Source organism: Pantherophis guttatus, chromosome 3 (assembly GCF_059756535.1).
Source record: "Pantherophis guttatus breed Tessera chromosome 3, ASM5975653v1, whole genome shotgun sequence".
Classification (NCBI taxonomy): Eukaryota; Metazoa; Chordata; class Lepidosauria; order Squamata; family Colubridae; genus Pantherophis; species Pantherophis guttatus.
Window position 1 is genome coordinate 42964538 of NC_142065.1, and position 11848 is coordinate 42976385.

The window sequence follows — 11848 nt, forward strand, 5'->3', positions numbered from 1 at the left end:
AAAAACCCACAAGTTATTACTGTCTTTACCCATAAACAGTCATGGAGGTCTGGCCTGTTAGTCCAATTATAATTTTGAAGATAGTTTTATCAAAGAAAAAAATTCTTATTTCTTAAAATCACAGTCCTCCTTTTCCACTTGAAGCTTTTTAGTATCATAATCTTACAAGTTCTTTGTTTTCAATTAAAATCCTTTACGATAGGTTGTATTTCTCTTCTTATTTTTCAAAAGAAGACATTCCACAAGATTCTTTAATCTTCACTTCTGTTTGGGATATCTCTCTTAGGTTCTAAAGCAATTAAATCATAAAGTGGAAGGGGAGGCTTTGCAAGTCAAATGTCCATAAAAAATATGCACAGTGACTTAGGGCACCTTGTAAATCTTTGATTCCCAAGCTACTCAAGTCATAATCAACCATAAGAAATTAAATGTTTTGTAAAGATCAGCTTTTCCAGGGTGCAAATGTGTAATCCCAGAATTTCCCCTTCCTCCAAAGAAATTTTCTCTCAGACAAACTCCTGGCTGACAATTCTCTATAGAGATTCTCCCACTGTGAAAATTATGCTGTGTCTGTCTGCAGAGCTGCTCACAGAGACATCTATCCCACCATAACAGGATTTGATCTATCTTTTCTAGGAATACATTCAACAATCTTTATTCCAAATTCCCCATTATGCTACCATTAAAATTTACAGCAAAATCAAAGTTTCACAAATTGCTTTGCACTGCAACCAACCATGCTGTAAGGGTTTTTTAACACAGTCTAAATAGGACTATCTAAACACTACAACAATGTATTTATAGCAGAACTTGCTTTTATACTGGTCATAGTTTATTACAAAAGAGTTTCTGCTAACTGTACACAGGAAACTTATCCTAAACTTATGAAGATCACAAAATGCATTAGTATTTCCTAGAAGCTTTTAAATAAAACCAATTTCATTAATTAACATTGAACCAGTCAAGATGAAAATGAAGTAAGAAGGGAGTCTAAAAAGCAGGGGAGCAAAGAAATGCTCTGAGGAGACTTTCAAGCGGAAAGATGCAAGGCCTGGTAAGAAAAAGCATCTCACTAAGTTTCTGTTTGAGGTTTGAAAGTGAGGCTAATTCAGTATAATGAGATTTGAGTAGTGCTCAAGACCCTGCCTTTGCCACTGGAGACTCCTTATAAACAGTTTTGCTCTTTTAGTCATTATATTTTTATGAAGTTTAATAGGCCTGCAACCTAGAGAGTTGCCTAGATGTTGATTAGCATCATCTTTTTCTCTCATTAATGTAGAATCTGATTAGCCCTTATTAAACAAATTTCTTCTGACTCAGCAAACAGTATTGTTCCGATATTAGAAATTACAAGTTTACTTTATCTGAGGGAATACATCCTCCTGCTTTACCTAGCTGAAGAATCTCTTGCCAATTTAAAAAATCCCAGGGAAGAAAGCAAGCAACTATTAACAAGTGAATAACAGCACTATAATAGTTACAGTTGATAAAGGGATATAGATGGTGATGATCATTTCAGTTTGTGTTTTGATCACTTATTTCTTTCATCCATCTATGCCTCTGTCATTGTATAACATTGAATCTTGGGCTCTTCTAAGTTTTGAAATTTAATCTAATTCAGAGAACATATATGGTAAATGTTGCATTGGGGTATCGTGTTGGATGTAATTATGTTTAACTAAATACAGAAAAGGCAGTCCAATTGTGTGTGTAAGATTCTTTTAAAAACTTTAAAGGACAAGACTTTGAATAGAAATCTAGATGAATGAGGTCCCCCATCCCCCCAAAAACCCCAAAACATAAAAACTAAGTTTGGTTAGACCACTTTAAAGTATACTAAGAATACTTTTCCATATATGTATATGTGTTTTTGGGTTTTGTCCTTTTAAATTCACATTTTTTCAAGTTTTATCTTTTTTGTGTGTGTGTGTTTGTATTTTTTTTTCTTTTTTGAATTTGTATTTTAACTTTCTGAATAAGAAAAAAAAAGAATACTTTCCATTTAAAGCACAGGCTTTATAGCTATCAACTCTCTAAAACTTAACATTATTTACATTCACCAGTGGAAGCCTCAGTGAAAATGTAATGGCAAACACTGTTCTCTTGAAACAGCTTCCCTTATTAAAATCTTGCTCTGCAATCCAAGACAGCAGAGGTGAATTAGGAGGCTATAAATGTAGTTACTTTTGTGCTGCTGTTTATATAGTATCTGTCACAATTATGCACATTTTCATATGTTAAGTTTCATCTCTCATTCTACCTCACATTATACTCAACCAGAAATGTTTCCCCAAGGTCTGTTCTGTTCTGCTCTTCTTGCAATAAACTTTATATGAAAGTGTTATCATGATTCATATTTTTATGTGGCTGTTTTCACTTCCACCAACAACCTCTATGCTCTTTGTGTCAGGATAAGAGAGGCAAAAGCAGCATTCTTCAACAATTCATACAAATAGAATATGCTTAACAATGTTTCTTTCTTTACCTAGGTTAGGAGACCTGTACGGCTAGAGGTTTACAGAATTTTCACAATATGGAATAAACAAGTGCAAGCAAAGTTCTTTTAGAATATTTCCTAAAACATACCTTTAACATAATCTAAATTCTCTGCCACAGAAAAGAAAATGGAAATGATTGTCTCAGATAGTAAGAAAGGACTTTGTGACAGAAAGTCTTTCAAAAAGAAAAATTAAACAATTAGCAAAAAAATATTCACCTATGCAGAGTTGTTAGCTATTTAAAATTTAGGGTTGAATGGTTGACTCCTTCTGTAATTTAGCCTTTTTTGTAGTATTCAATTAGATTTGCCACTTCTTTTTCCCCCCTTGGCAGATTCATTGTTATTTGGAAAACAGATGTCTTTTTTGAACTTGTGACTTCAAAAATAGTATATGATTTTCTCAATTTTTATTTTAATAATTAGTAAATCAATGAGAAATCCATTTTATAGAACCTTTGGTCAAGATTTTTTAAAAAATGATTATATGATATCTTCCTTTGCCTATTCTCTTTTTCATCTGTCTTTCCTAGTTTAACATTTCATTGTTATCACCATGCTTTTATTTCTGTATATTTTACTGATTGCAATCCATTTCTTTAATCACTGTACCTAATAAAAAACAATTAAAATAAATAAGATTAACTTCAAATGTAACAATTAATAATAGAAGAAAAAAATTAAACCGGGCATAATTTTCACTGGTTAGTCTGAAGGATGAGATCACAAATCCTCCAATGTATTGGGTTTTTTTTTAGGTGGGTAGAGTATTATTTTTGGCTTCCTGACCCAAAATAGATAGATGATCAGAAATAGATAGAAACAGAAACAAATATGAACACACTGTTTTTAAGATTGTTTAGATGATGGCTATCCTTATAATTGTGCATTGATAATTTAAAAGTGTTATCAAAATGGTATAATAATGAATGGCATTATAAACAAAAATCTAACACAATTTGTTATTTGTCATTATATTGGAAAGTCAACCTCTCTTTCTCAGGAACAATCATAGCATTGTTCTACCACTAATCTGAAGGCCTGGGACATATTCCCTCCCTGTATTCCATCTGACCTAAGGTTAGTTTGGTCTTAAGGGTACAAGGATTTTCCCTATGAATGACTAGAGTTGAAAAATACCAACCTACAAGGTAAATAATGTTGGCTCAGAAAGTTTGCTAAGTATTTTACCTGCCTGGTACAGTTATTGATGTAATTGATTCACCTGAATAGTTCAGGGATTTCAGGAGAAGCATTAAACTCAAATCATTATTAATTATGTAAATTTTCTGATGCCTTTTTGTCAGAACATAGGAATAAAATAAACAGAAATGGATCAAACTATTCAATAGAATAGAATAGTTTTCAATAGCTATTCAATAAAAACTTTATGTTAATATTGCAAAGTGCACGTCAAGAGGTGGAAATAACATTAATCTCCTGGAGATAGGAGCCAGCAGGAGCTCAAATATTATTAATTGTTACTCACTGGGTAACCAAGCAAGGACCATTTATTATCCTTTAACTCCACAACAACATTACCTTCAGGCTTTCATTAAGGTCATTGCTTGGGCCTGGTAAAATATATAAATATAGTTTTTTTCCCTCTAAAAAGTTTCCTTCTATATCCCATCCACTTTAACTTAATTAACATTTGAAATTTAGGGTGAAGCATTACTACAGGAATGTATGCATTCCAGGGTATGTGATAATTGAGTTTAAATAAGAAGGATAGGATATTATGCAATTAGGCAAAAACCATTTACTCCCTGGCTGATGGCTGAAATGAGTGTGAAAGATTTGGTGGGTTTTACACTGCTGGCCATTGGTGGTTTCAGTACAGTATCTTTACTTATAATATTAGTGAAAAAATAGTGAAAAAAGTAAGGTTCTACATTTAGGGAAGAAAAACAAAATGCACAGGGACCGTATATGTGGTACCTTGCTCAATAGTAGTAACTGTGAGAGGGATCTTGGAGTCCTACTGGACAACCATTTAGATATGAGCCAGCAGTGTGCAGCAGCTGCCAAAAAAGCCAAAACAGTTCTAGGCTGCATAAACAGAGGGATAGAATCAAGATCATATGAAGTGTTAATACCACTTTATAATGCCTTGGTAAGGCCACACTTGGAATATTGCATTCAGTTTTGGTCACCACGATGTAAAAAAGATGTTGAGACTCTAGAAAGAGTGCAGAGAAGAGCAACAAAGATGATTAGGGGACCAGAGGCTAAAACATATGAAGAGCGGTTGCAGGAACTGGGTATGTCTAGTTTGATGAAGAGAAGGATTAGGGGAGACATCATAGCAGTGTTCCAATATCTCAGGGGTTGCCACAAAGAAGAAGGAGTCAAACTATTCTACAAAGCACCTGAGGATAGAACAAGAAGCAATGGGTGGAAACTAATAAAGGAGAGAAGCAATTTAGAACTAAGGAGAAATTTCCTGACAGTTAGAACAATTAATAAGTGGAACAACTTGCCTGCATAAGTTGTGAATGCCCCAACACTGGAAATGTTTAAGAAGATGTTGGATAACCATTTGTCTGAAGTGGTGTAGGGTTTCCTGCTTGGGCAGGGGTTTGGACTAGAAGACCTCTAAAGTCCCTTCCAACCCTGTTGTTCTATTCTATTCTATTCTATTCTATTCTATTCTATTCTATTCTATTCTATTCTATTCTATTCTATTCTATTCTATTCTATTCTATTCTATTCGGCTTAATTTCTTGGACACTTCAAGAGGAACTTCTTTTGTTGACATATTTATAGTAAGTTCATTAAGATAGAGTTTTTCTGGATAATGTGGAACATTTTTCCCAGGTTTCTTTTTGACAGCTGGGCTGAGTTGACATGTATAAAATAACCTGCCAATGGACTTTCTGTCTCTTAATTGTTTAGGCCGATGTCTTTTCATGTTTCTTAACAATTTCTTGCAATTAGCCAGAGCTATTCCTATAATATTTTGTTGACATGTGATTTGAGTTTTTCAAAGAATGGACTCATTCTCCTTGTTAGTCTGTTAAAATGAATTTTCATGGTAACACAATATGGCAAAAATTATAGATTTAGGATAGGCTGATGATGACGACAATGATGATCTGTAGCAAAGCATCATTTTTCATCACACTTATCTTTTTACAAGAAATTAATTTGCTATTTGCTGTTCACAGTCTCCAAAAACTTGTATGTGCTTTTTACACTGTAGGAGTTATACACAAACCACGTGCAGGTCAGTCATAAAGTACTATTAAGGTGTAAACAAAATTCTAAATGAATATGCAGCTCTGTTTTATGTTCTAAGTCCATGCTGACACAAATCTCCAGAACACATTTTCCCTTCGCTTTCAAGTTGCATACATGTTATTACAGGATTCGTATATAGTCAGCATGTTGTGATCAACTGCTCATCTATCTGCTTGTTCCTGAATTTACTTGAAGCTTTGAAAGATAACATCACTCTGTTTTGCCAGGAAAAAAAGTCTACAGTATGCATCCTCTCAAAATATGGAAATTTCAGAATTGAGAAATTGCTTTTAATAGATCAGCCATGTTTTAGAGGCATATTGCCTTAGGTTTTGAGAGTTCCTTGATACGATGCCTGTAATAGTTTCATCTTTTTATTATGGTAAAACTGAAAAGTTACTTGATCATTTGTTCTGTAGCCAGTCCATGCCCAGAAGGACAAACATCTTACGGAGCAATGAGAAATTTGTGCCTGGGAACAGGTCAAGATGACTGGCAATGGGACGCAGAACAACTATTTATCTTCCTGAAAAACATCCACATATTTCTGACCACCTGCAGGTATCTGGTCTGGTCTTTAGAGTAAAATATTTAATGAGTAGATGGTTCACATTTTGCTGATGCTTTTGGTGCTGAATATTGCATGATGATGCTAAGGGAATCATCACGCATAGGCATTTTTGTGTCCATCTAAGGAAGAATCCATCAGATCAAGATATTTGGGAGAAACTTAGGAGGCAACAGAAGCAAGCAAAGCAAGCAAGTTTGTGATCAGCCATTAGAACATAAGAGGTAATTGAATATGTTTCAACTCCTTACTCCTATTATTATTCATATGCTTGATTAAATAAAATACATAGATTGTCATAAAATGAGAGCAATGTAGTTAGGCAACAGGATTCAGAAACCTTCTGAAGAGAGTTTCTTCAGAAAATCTTCAGAAGTTTGTAGGACTATGTAGTTGCCTAATAATGATGTTTTCTGAACTTACTTCTGTGTGCACTAATCAATTTTAATAAACCTTATAATCAGACCATTGAGGTTGCCCTGGGATGCATTTTCTTCCATTAGGAGAAAGTTGAATTATAGATATATTGTATGTGCTCAGTGAAATATTCAATATGTTACTCCAAGAAACAAAATGAAAAAGCATATATAACATTCAGTGTGATCATGGGAAAAGCTTTTTAGAAGCACTGATGGAAGGTATGGGAAAGAATTTGAGAGTTTTATAAAGGCAGGGGTAATTAGAGGGGATGTCAGTACTCACAAATAAGTGTATTAGTCATTCATTGTTTTCAAGATTTACTAAACTATTTTAAGAATCTCCTTTCAGAACAACAGCAACCAACTTCTGGGTTTCAAAAGATCAGAACTTCTTTGTATGGTTTAAATTATACATTTCCGTTCTGATATTTTTTTCCCCCTTTTAAGCAATAGGTTATAGAGTAATATGAAAAGGCTCTTTGCTTACATTTGTGCGGCTCTCAGAATAAGTAATCCTAATCCCTTTTAGGAGCTTTTACATTGTTTGAAAACCCAACTCTTTATTACTGTGCTCAAGCTTATCCCATAGAAATAAAAGCAACAAAATGAGCCACATCAATGAATTCAGATTTCCCAATGGAAAGAGTGGCCTTTTTTATTGATATGTGTGCATTGTTGACTTCTTGACAAAATGCCCATTTTTCAGACTTCAGATGTGCCATGTAGCGTTGTGGTTTTGACAGATCCCACAAGCTGAGCAGGGTCAGCATGGGTTATTATTGGCTCTAGAGCTTTCCAAAGAACATTGCAGCAGGGATAAATATTCAGAAGGTGACCCTTTCTCTTTTGACTGAGAAAGTATATTGGTCTCTGTGATAGTAATATAGCATAGACATATTTAGCTATTGCAGTCATCCTTTCACTTGAAGGGTATAGTCCAATGCTTAACTATCAGCCATGGATATTGAACCAGGGACCATTAGTTTTATACCAAATGATATTGCCTGAGGTTTTCTTCTGAAAATAATTTAATTCATTTAAATGCATATGTTTTTATTTGTTTGTAGGCTTATGTTCCTAAGTTAAAGGTTCTCTCTGTGTGTGTGTGTGTGTGTGTGTGAATGTTTTTGTGTGTGTATTCACCACCCACACAAGCATATTATAAAATAACACAATAAAAATTATATGCAGAGCCATAGAAATAGAAATTCAATAATCACTGACTGCATAAAATAGAAAACTGCTCTTAAAAGCATTAGAAGAACAGAAGGATTAGTAGCAGCATGAAACACAATATAATTTCCTTCCCCTTTCAGAAACTAATTTAATTGATTTATTTCAAACATTTGTAAGCCAACTATAAGGGCAAAGGCTCTCCTGAGACAGCTTGCAAGAGTGCCAGTTGAGATTACCATGGCCATTTATGCACTGCCAAAAACAAGGACATGCATTGCACGCAAAAAGGACAAAAGGATACAGATTTGCATCCAATGAGCATAAATTAATCTGTATGGATAGAGGCACATTGAGAAATAATGATTATCATTTAGAGAGAAAGAAAATATCTCCCGCTATAATGGAGGAGATTAAGACCGGTTGACCTGTGAATCTGCTCAGACTGTCATGCCCTCTTTTCTCCCCCTTCCTTATCTTTAAACTGAACTGTATAGATCTCAAATAAAGGCCTGCCCAGGGTCATATGTTTTAGCATTGCTAGCAGGGTTTTTTTTTGCCTTCTACAGATGGTGATGGTGATGATGATGATATTCTTCTTTTGAAAAATGAATCATAGACTAGTTTATGTTGAATTTCTAACAGATCCAAAATTCTAGGTGTAGCAGTACATTTTCAACAATCACAAAATGTGAACTCCTGATTATGGCTAACAAATTCAACACAAATTTCCAGGCAGAGATATAAGAATGTTTGTGGGGAAGGAGGGCATCAGGGAAACAATACAAGGCTTCCCTCCCCGACCCCCAGTTTTTATTAATTGGGAGAAAAAAATTAAAAAAATAGATACTGAGGTAAGTTAAAATATTTGTAAAGTTTGCATAAAATTAACAGCCAATCTTTTTCCCTTAAAATCATTTCTAAAACCAGACATAATGAGGAGATTTTTTAAAAAAGTGAATATTTCTTAAGTAAGACCATTTATAAGATTAGTAGAGATGGGGTGGGATTCTAGCTATTTCTGAATCTAAAAGGGAGCAAAATGACACTGAGAGTCTATTTTAGAGCCTCTTTTGTTGATGAAAGAAGTGGGTTGTTGTTTTTTAAAAAAAGCAAAGTAAATTGCTTTTTCCATCTGTTCTAAAAGGGAAGGTAAATGCAGCTTTTGCTTTCTTTTCTGTGACTAGAGAGGCTAAGAAACAGAATCACAATCTCACAGCTCCCTCATCTACAGATGAGAAAAAGAAACTTGCTTCAGGGTTCCTTCCCTGTTTTCCCTCACCATCCCTTTTGAGAATGGATGGAAAATATACTGCCTTTCAGAAGACAAAGGAAGAAATAATCTGGGGCTGGAGAAAAGCAGCATGTGAAGGCAGGAGGGAAAGATTGAGTAGTGTTGGAATAAAGTAAGGAAAGACCAAGTCAATGGCTGAGTATATGGAAAATGTATCATTTTATAATATCTCTGTAAAAGGCAAAATAGAAACTGGAATGGTCCAGAAATATAGGTGGAAGAGGAGGGACTAAGCCATGAGGGACATGGAAACTGGAATGGAAATTCATTGGAAAGCAGCATTAGATAGGACAAGAGAATATAAATGTTTGGAGATTTAAAAAACATGTTTCACATCTCAAATACAGGTTTGTCCCAATTCCCTGGTAAGGCACACCAGCACAGAAGTCACATTTTTTCTATTTCTGCTGGACATGGATGATAAATATACAATTATCAGAATCAAGGGGTACTGACACTTTTACAAGGATTTCCTCTTGTTTTTTGATCCAGAGACAGGTAGATCAGTTGTTCTTCCATAGTAGTTTTTAAAACACAAGAAATGGGATAAATATTAGCAGTAGCATCTATTTATTTATCTGTAGAAAAAGGAATAGTACCTAACTGATCTTGACTGAAGTTAAAAAATCTGAATGTTAGAAGCTGGTGAAAATTTAAAAGTACTTTGGATAAAGGCAATAGCAAATGGCTTCCATTCTTGGCAGTCCCAAGAATCAAATTAAACTGGAAGGATTCTTGTTTTTATATCATCATCATCTTCATCACAACAACACATTATCTCTAGGCTAACTTGTAACTAATTATTTGAAAAAACATAGCACATTCCATTCTTGAGAGTTTCTCTGAATTTCCCTGAATTTTATATTGGCCTGAACACAGAGGATGGATGGAAATACTATGCTGGGAATCGTTAGCAATCTGACCATGAGCGAGGACCAGACTAGACTGGGAAAACTGCTTGGCATCTCCTTATCCAACCTTGTTATCTCCTTGCCAACACATTTCAACCCCCATTTTCATAGACACAAATAGTTAAAGGCCACTCAGACACATACAGACCAATCATTTTTATTCCTAAAAGCACTCCGAAATGCATAGTAATAGCCACATATTCATGGGAGGACTGGCATAAAGAAAATGAATAGTTAATCCTTCCCCTGTAAATTACAATTTCACTCCATCAAACTGTTGGATATGCAGCATATGGAGTTGATCCTTGTGTGTCTTTATTCTTGTCACAGCTGGCTCCAAGAAAAGTAGCTTCTTAGGACAGGGATCTAGGAAGGATTATTTCTGCATGTAGACAAACTCCAGGTATGAAACTACTTTCCTTGGATGAATCTACACACCTTTTCCCTCACCCAAATCCCCCGCTCCATCCAAATGTGTCTAGGTTACAGGCCACCAACATATAATTTAACATTAAAGCTCATGTTATAAAGAAAATTGTTATTTCCTAATTTCTCAGAAATAAGCACTATTGAATATTGTACATGGACAAACTAAGAAAGCAATCCCTTTTTGATTTTATTATACTAGTAATTTTCATAAATACATAAATAATACATATTTCTCATTAGAAATAAACCCTGAGGAATGTTGCTGCAACTTTTCTTGAACAGAATAGTAAACAATTTCCCCATTTCTTTTCCCCATTTCAAAGGGCTTTAAGTCCAAATAATTTAAGCTAAGTTTAATCAAAAGTATAACATTCCTGCAAATTGCTCCAACTAGCTATTACTGTACAAAAAGAACAATCAATCTGAATCAATAAAACAAAGAAACAGTGCTTAAGTTTTGCTTTTTCTATTATAATAATTAAAATAGATTGATTTTATTTGTTTTAAAATAAATCCAGTTATAAATAAAAATATCCAAGAGGAAATATACAAAAATAAGGTGACAGAAAATATAAATAGAATGTCCTACCTATTCTGAATACTCTTCAAACAGTGGTTTCATTGAAGCATTATGACGTATTAAATCATAATGTGGTGTTTCAAGAAAAAATGACTACAGCTTAAAGTCAGTGGGATAAATGGTTTAATTCTGAAGATGTTTTTCACAGGAGAGAACATAAAATATAGCAAAGCCAAGGTCAATTCTAATGATTGACAACACATATTTATGGTGAGCCAAAAAGCAATTAAACTGTCTATAAACTAGATTAAAAATATTCCATTATTGTGCCTTTCCAGAAAGAAAGTAGGGAACAAAATAATGCATTGACTGAATTCACTCATTGCCCTCATCTCACTGTGCCAGCATTTTCCAACCTGACCAATTTCCAGATGAATTAAAAAAAAAAAAAAAGGGGGCCCAAATCACTCCTAAATGGAAATATCAGCCTATTTGCATGATAGTTGCATTTGGGTGAGTGAGAATGAGAGTAGATTTGGAATGCAAAGGGCTCCTATTGTTAACTTTCCCTGTTTTTATATAGTAATTGTTTTAATATTATAACAGTAAAAAATATTATAAATTGAAAAAAATCAAAGAACAAAAAGAAAGATTAGAAGCAGAAAAGAAGGAAAAGAGGAAAGATAGAAAAAGAAATAGAAAAGAAAGAAAAAAAATAAGAACATAATAAAGAATTTGTTTGTGTGTGTGTATACACACACACACACACATATATGATACACACACATATATGA